Below are 8,294 nucleotides of genomic sequence, written 5' to 3'. Positions count from 1 at the left end.
TATGGTTATATTGTCCATATACCCATACATTGCAATATATTAGTCTCTGCCAGGAGCTATAATCCTCTGGCTTTTTTTTTTTTTTTTATAAGATTTCCCGGGAAAGGCAGCCTTATTGTGAATTTAGAGTTAGGCCATGAGAGGACATTTGCATCTGTTAAAATATCCTTGTGTGTAATGAGCAGGCTCCAATTATCCCAGTTTTATCTCCTAGAAAAAAATCTAGCAACAGATCAACAAGGAAGAGCTGGGTGGGTGGTGTATGTGGGGTTTGGACTAGATAGTATTCCTGGAAAGAGTGATGCTGTCATCTTAGGACTCGCAATGCTAAAGGAAATGGATGATTCTTCAGACTAAATTTTGCCAGTTCCCTCAATTATAATTCTTAAAAATTGGTTTCCGGGTGCTTCTGCTTCTCCTAGGAATTCTGGTTGTCAATCATCCTCTTAAAAGCCAACCCCTGGGGCACCTGGGTGGCTCAGTGCTTAACGTCTGCCTTCGGCTCAGGTCATGATCCCAGGGTCCTGGGATCAAGCCCCGCATCAGGCTCCCTGCTCAGTGGGAAGCCTCCTTCTCCCTCTCCCACTCCCCCTGCTTGTGTTCCCTCTCTCGCTGTCTCTCTCTCTGTGTCAAGTAAATAAATAAACTCTTAAGAAAGCCAACCCCTTGAAGCAAACAAACTAAATGTGGTCTGTGGAGGGTGTTGCCAGTTGTTTTGGTTGCATACTAGTTGAATTCCATTCTCTGAGGAAATCACACAGCTTGTGAGTTTTCGTGAGAGGCAAAACCTACCTCCTCCTGCTGAATTAAAAAAGCCATAGTCAGATTTTCCCAGCATTCCTTGTACTGAGAATGTGAGTATGTAAGTATATTCTGCTAATCAGATACATTTCTCAGTGAATTCAGTCTTTGAATTGAAGCTAACGATGCACAAAAATCTGTGGCTATGAGATTCATCTCAGATGGGAAGTATAGTATCAAGACAGAGTTCCCAGGGCAGCAGAGACAGGATTCTAGTAGCAGCATATAATGTCCAATACCATGGTAGTTGTGGCACAAATTTTACTATCCACTATATGGTGATGGTGGCAGCTGAATCCTCAATGGGCTGTTCTGTGGGGTCATTTAGGTCAAAGTCTCTGGCCCTTAGTCTCTGGGTCTAGCTTTCCACCTCTCCCAGTGTTTCTATGAGCTGCCCAATTTCCTGTTACGAAATCACTTTTCTGTTCAAATCAGCCAAAGTTGTTTTTAGCCTGGCATAACCTCCAATCTCTGTAAGGGTCCAAACTTTCTATTTTCCCCTGATATTTGTTGTTCCAACCTTTTCAATTTGAAAATAATTTTCCGCAATGGAAAAATAATAGAAACATCATAGACGTGGAATAGCTTGGGCTTTCCTTCCATCATCTGTTATGATCCAATGAATACTCTTATAATTTCCTGTATCTTCTTGCTGAGAAAATAACTTTTTAAAAAGGACCATGTCTTCTTTTTTACATTTACATAATGTGCCTAAACAGTCTTTGTCTTCCTAATGCCATTCTTAGGGCTTCATGGTACTCCTCCTTATATATATTTGGTTAATTCCTCTGTCTTGTTTTTGTCTTTTAAAAATCTTTGTTGCTGGGGCGCCTGGGTGGCTCAGTGGGTTAAAGCCTCTGCCTTCGGCTCAGGTCATGATCTCAGGGTCCTGGGATCGAGCCCCACATTGGGCTCTCTGCTCGGCGGGGAGCCTGCTTCCCTTCCTCTCTCTCTCTGCCTGCCTCTCTGCCTACTTGTGATCTCTGCCAAATAAATAAAATCTTAAAAAAAAAATCTTTGTTGCCCAGCAAATTCCCTGTGTAACTGTATGGAGTCTTTTTTTTTTTTAACTTAAATTCAATTAGCCAACATATAGTACATCATTAGTTTCAGATGTAGACTGCATTGATTTCTTTAGATGCCTCTGTATTAGGCAGGACCCAATTCAACCTCTCTATCTGGTTTTAACAAAAGGGAACTTACAGGATCTTATCCTAATTATTCTGGCATGGCTAGGACCAGGTGCTAAAATGTGGTGTTAATTTCTCTGTTTCTCTCTCTCTGTCCTCCCATCCCTCCCACCATCCAATCTCCTTGGTTGAATTCATTCCTAGGCAGGCTCTTACCTTGTGCGGACAAAATAGCCGCCAGTAGACAGTGGAGACAGGCTTCAGTTCTATAGGTTAACAACTATAATAAAAAGAGCATTTTTATTTTTTTAAAGTTGTTTAAAATAAAATTTATTATTTTTATTTAAAAGCAATTGATATCTAGTATATTATTAGTTTTAGGGGTAGAATTTAGTAATTTACAAGTTGCATATAACACCCAGTGCTCATTACATCAAGAGCCCTCCTTAATGCCCCTCACCCCTCCAGCAACCGCTGGTTTGTTAACTATAGGAAAGAGTGCTTCTCTTTAGATTTTTTACTCTCTTTGGCTTGATTTGGGTCACATGCCCATTCCAGAATAAATCTCATTGGCCACACTTTGGTCATATGGTCATGTGTGGGACCAACCTACATATTCTGGGAGTGGAAGAGAAGTGATTCCCCAGCAAAAATTAAGGTGTTGATGTCAAAGCAATGAGTAAAGGATGCTGGCCAAACAAAACATCCTCTTTTTAGTCTTTCACCACCACACTTACTACACAGCTGTAGAGATGAACTGTAGAAGAGTTCACTTCTGGGTTTTTTTTTTCTGTGAAAATTTTGAAAGCTTTGCTTCCCAAATATGTATGCGGACATTCCAGAGTCTAAGTGAGGCAATTTCTAAGACAACAAGGTTATATTCTTCAGATCCCTAACACTTTTACATCACCATCATCACCACATAAGTCTTTGTGGTTAGAATTAAATGAAACGGAGCCATTCCCTCGTTACTCTCACTCTCCATTGACAGTTGAAACTTTTACCAGCAGACAAGAATTATCAGATATTCTATCTTTAGTAGAATGAGATTTCTGAAAGTACCTGGTGGCTGAAACTCTCCCTCATTCCTGAGCCAGTTATGCTATAATGTTAAGCTAATTGGAAAACAGGAGAGGTAAAAACAATTCAAAGCCCTCAATCTCTTCCAAGTTTTATCTATGTATTCTTTTTCACCAAAAAGGAAGCATCGTTATAAATTTTAGTCCTCGTTTTGCCACACAATAACATGTAACTTAGATAAGTCTCCTGAACTTTTTGTATCTCAGGTTTTTAAAAATCTATTTCGGAAGTTGGCTTAGGCCAAAAAATGGTACAATATAATAAAATAATTTACAAATAAGTGATTCTAAAATCCTGGCTGTGTTTATTAGAAATACTTTTGGTTGCAGGTGATAAAAACCCAAATCAAGCAAATTTGGGCAATAAATTCAGGCAGTTTATTGGCTCACAAAACCAAGGGAAGGACAGGTAGATAGCTAGGACTCAAGGACAACTAGAATTATGGACTTGAGTATTTCTAGGACAGTCTCATTCTGTTTCTATACCCTTCTTTCAAATGTAGGGGAATATGGTAGCCCCACCATTCACAATGTTCATCCTTAAAGGGAAACTGAAATTTACTCTATTAATTCAATTTAAAAAGCTCCTACCATGTGACCAACACTGTTTGAGGGGCTAAAGATACATCAGAGAACAAAACAAAGTTCTTGCTCTTTATGGACCTTCCAGCTAAGGGCACCAAATTTAAAATTCTATGGAAAGCTTTGATGGGCTCTGTTTGAGTCATGGGCTCACTCCTGGGTCAATCAGGGATGATCAGGTAAAAGCTTAATGAAGAGGAGAGCTCTATCTCTAGAAGTGTGGGTTCATTCAGTGTGTCCCAGGAATTCGCAATTTTAACAAGCCCTCCCAACTAATTCTGACTTAAGTGATTCTTAAAAGAAACCAAGAAACACTTTTCTTTGGCACAGAGGCACCATCAGTTTTGGCATTTGCTTAGAATGTCACACCTCTATTCAGAAGCTCTAATTCTGGAAGATATGTTCTTCTCCGACAACCCTGTCTGGATCTTTGGCAATAAGGGCCAACCATGACAATAAATGAAGTAGACTACTAAAGAAGCAGAATAGCAATAGCCACATTGAAGCAATTGTGGACTTTTGTAAAAAGCCGGCATGAGGCAACAAGTCAGGCATGGGGAAGCTCATGGAGAAATGACTTTTCTTTACCACATGTGACAAGTGATGAAAAATACTTCAAGTCTGGAATTTCTGCATCTGCTTGTTTTTTTCAAACTACATGTTTAGCCAAGCCTAATTTGCATGGAAATTGGTTGAAAGTGAAGATCCATTTTATCTCTAAAAAGATGACTTCTGAAATACAGTGTACAAGTGCCTGATGAGAAGAACATTCTAAGGCATTGCAGGTAACTGAGTTAAAGCAAACAGACTTGGGAAGGGCCACTTCCCTTATTCTGGGGACTGTCAATGCTGGAAAATGATGAGAAGAGACATTTTGCAGGCCAACCAGTTTGCCAAGAGCATTTGCCTGCTGTGAAAATTTTGCATGTAAGTGTCCCAAATGGGGCTAGCTGAAGGATGTTAGGGAAACAGAAAAAGAATTGGGTAGGACTGGATTGGATGGCAAAAGAAAGAGACTTGATGAAACCTTTTATCTCCTCTTTTATTTCTAATTATGCCGTTTTGAAAAATCTGTGTCAGATTATATTTGAGTAATTTTAGTAGGCATTAATCACAAAATGGTCCAAGAGACAGATTCTGTAGTGGTATAATTATTTTCACCGTTTCTTACTTTAAAAACCTTTTGATGATGAATTCACTTTAAAGAAAAATTCACTTGGTTATTTTTAAGTTATAAGACATTTAAATATATGTTCTCCCTGCCTGGAAAAATAATCCTTTAATAGCAGATGGTTTAAGTCCTTTGACAATTCTTAATTAATGTACATGCCTATAAAATGTATATGTATCCTATGTGGTTTGAAAAAACACAAACCATATTAATGGGCTTATATTCTATATGGGTAGTCTATGAGATGTGGTGGTGGGGAGGAAAAATAACAGGGGACACCAAGGGAATAAAACATTTCCACTTCTTTTTTTTTTTTTCCAAAGATTTTTATTTATTTGACAGAGAGATCACAAGTAGGCAGAGAGGCAGGCACAGGGAAAGGGAGAAGCAGGCTCCCTGCTGAGCAGAGAGCCCGACACTGGGCTCGATCCCAGGCTCGATCCCAGGACTCTGGGATCATGACCTGAGCTGAAGACAGAGGCTTTAACCCACTGAGCCACCCAGGCACCACAAACATTTCCCCTTCTTAACAACACTTTAACCCAGTGGGAAATACAGATGTATAAATAATATTAATAACTAGTTGATAAGGGCAAAAAAATACATACGCTAAAGAGAGCTGAATGTGTAAAACTCTGTGTGCATGTGTGTGTGTATTTAAATATTTATATAGAAATACAGCAAAAAAAAAACCTGCCTTAGGTCATGATCCTCAGAAGGAGACCCTGAGAAGAGGATTTGCATGGGAGTGACTTATGAAAGTTATGCTCCTGTGACAGGGTGTGGTATGGAGAAGAGGAGTTGGGGAAAGACAACAATAACGAGAATGGAAGAAGTAGAAAAGGAAAAGAGAAAACACGAAGTAAGAGTGTCATTTTAGGTTGAATTACATAAGGAAAGCTTTGACCTGTTTTGATGAGGGAGGCCTGGAGTGTAAGTTACCCTTTATAGAGTTGTCCCAACCTAAAGCATAGTAGCTGTGTTTTCATACTTCTACATCCACAACCATTGCAAAGCATTTCCAGTGGCCTGAGGGGAGTCCTCCTGAAGGACAGCTGCAGGTATTAGCCTGGCTGTGGAAGGCACACCAAAGTTGAGGCGGGGACATAGAATAACCCATTAGAAAAAAAAAGGATCATTGTGCCCTCTACAGCAAGTGTAGGCTGTTTTGCCTAATTGCAAAATATACATCATCTCCTATTATAAGGCATTATAATATGATACTATTTCTACTTAATCCTACTAAGGAGTGATACATTCATGTTGCTATGCCTTCATGTAGGCACTTAAAACATAATGCCTTAGAGTAGATATTTAAAATGATTTACTGTTGAATGAATGAGTAGATTAATTAAAGCACAGGGAGAGGATAAAAGTCCAGTTCTCATAATATGGAATTTTCCTTGGGAGCCATATATATGAAATAAGAGTCTATAGTTTAGGGCTTTAAAGAATGCATTATTTAAAATTTTTCTTTAAACACTAAATGCTTCATAAAAAATACATCTCATAACCCTGTCATTTAAAAACCCGGATGCTTTCTAGTGGCTTTTCTATTCTGCCTGAATAAAACTTCTGCCATGCACTTGGCAAGTCTCCCTGAGGGGAGATGGTTCTCTCTTTCACTTATTGACTCATTATATATGTATTTATGGAGGGCCTGCGAGTTCAAGGACATGTGGTCCCTCTCCTGAAAGAGCATTCAGAATAGGAGGAACTACAGACTCACAGCAGATGAATTATCACAGAAGGCCACAAACAGGAGGGACTCCTCACCCAAGGATACTTAGGGTGAGTCTCCACAGTGAGTTGGTATTTGAATGCGAAGTTGGCCTTTGCCAGGTGAGAAAGGAGAGAATTGACATTCTAGTCAGGGAGGTGGCTCATTTGAAGGCAGGAATAATAATAATATCTAGCTAATATTTATTAAAGGCTTCCTCTGTGCAATATGAATCACTGTGGATGTGTAAAAGACTTTGGGGTCCAACAGGAATGTGACTGAGGTAGATAGAATCTGACTCTGAAAAGTCTTGTGGGATGAGGTTTATAAATGATGTGAGAGGTGCGCCTGGGTGGCTCGTGGGTTAAAGCCTCTGCCTTCGGCTCAGGTCATGATCCCGGGGTCCTGGGATCGAGCCCCGCATCAGGCTCTCTGCTCAGCAGGGAGCCTGCTTCCTCCTCTCTCTCTCTGCCTGCCTCTCTGCCTACTTGTGATCTCTGTCTGTCAAATAAATAAAATCTAAAAAATAAATAAATAAATGATGTGAGAGTAATTAGTATCGTTAACTGACCAATTTTCTGGGGTAATGAGGAACTCCTAACAAGGAACAGAAGCATCCTTAACTTTGAGAGGTCTTTTTTTTTTTTTTTTGAAGATTTTATTTATTTATTTGACAGAGAGAGATCTCAAGTAGGCAGAGAGGCAGGCGGGGCGGTGGGGGGGGGAGAAGCAGGCTCCCCACTGAGCAGAGATCCGGATGCGAGGCTCGATCCCAGAACCCTGGGATCATGACCTGAGCCGAAGGCAGAGGCTTTAACCCACTGAGCCACCTAGGCACCCACTTTAGGAGGTGTTTAAAAGCATGCATCTGCATGGACACAAAAGACTGTCTACACACATGATTTTAAAATCAGGAAATATTAAATGTAAATGATAGTGACTGACTACCTACCTCCAATATAGTCAAACTACTGGGTCACAGTCATGACCTTGGTCTTATTAACCTCAATCATTTACTTGAAGACTCTAGAACAACACTTATCAACCTTCAATATGTATGTGAATAATCTAGGAGCTTGTTAAAATGCAGATTCTGATTAGTAGGTTTGGGTGGAGTCTAAGGTTCTGTACTTACAAGTTCTCAGGTAATGCTGTGCTTCTGGTTTATGGATCACATTTTGAGTAATAAGACTGGAGTTTACTGGCTGCACATTGGAATCACCGTAAAGATTTACAACCTGCTGACACCTGCATTCCACCCACATAAATTCTTAGTTAATGTGTCAGGGGTGTGGCATGAGCATTGGAATTTTAAGAAATTCCCAAAGTGATTCCAATAAGCTGCAAAGATTGAGAGCTACTATAATTAGTTATAAATTACACAGGTAGATGACTAAGGAGTATATCTGACATGCGGACAAAGCACAGTTCGGAGAAGAAAAAAATCTGTTGAAGAGATGATTTTGGGAAACACAAGAGCTATCACCCTGATTGGAATAGAACACTTAACATATTTAAACAAAGATTACCAAGGCATGCAAATGAAGTTTCATATTGCAGTAGTCAATCATTCATATTAATAACGTAACAATTAGAATTGAAAGTGTATCCTTTAAACATTTACATACATTATAATACTGAATTCTTTTTTAAAAAAGATTTTATTTATTTATTTGACAAAGAGAGACTCAGGGAGAGAGGGAACACAAGCAGGGGGACTGGGAGAGGGGGAAACAGGCTTCCCACTCAGCAGGAAACCCGATGGGCTTGATCCAGGGCCCTGGGATCATGACCTGAGCCAAAGGGAGACG

This window comes from Meles meles, chromosome X, assembly GCF_922984935.1.
Source record: "Meles meles chromosome X, mMelMel3.1 paternal haplotype, whole genome shotgun sequence".
Taxonomy (NCBI): domain Eukaryota; kingdom Metazoa; phylum Chordata; class Mammalia; order Carnivora; family Mustelidae; genus Meles; species Meles meles.
This window is presented reverse-complemented; position numbering follows the sequence as displayed.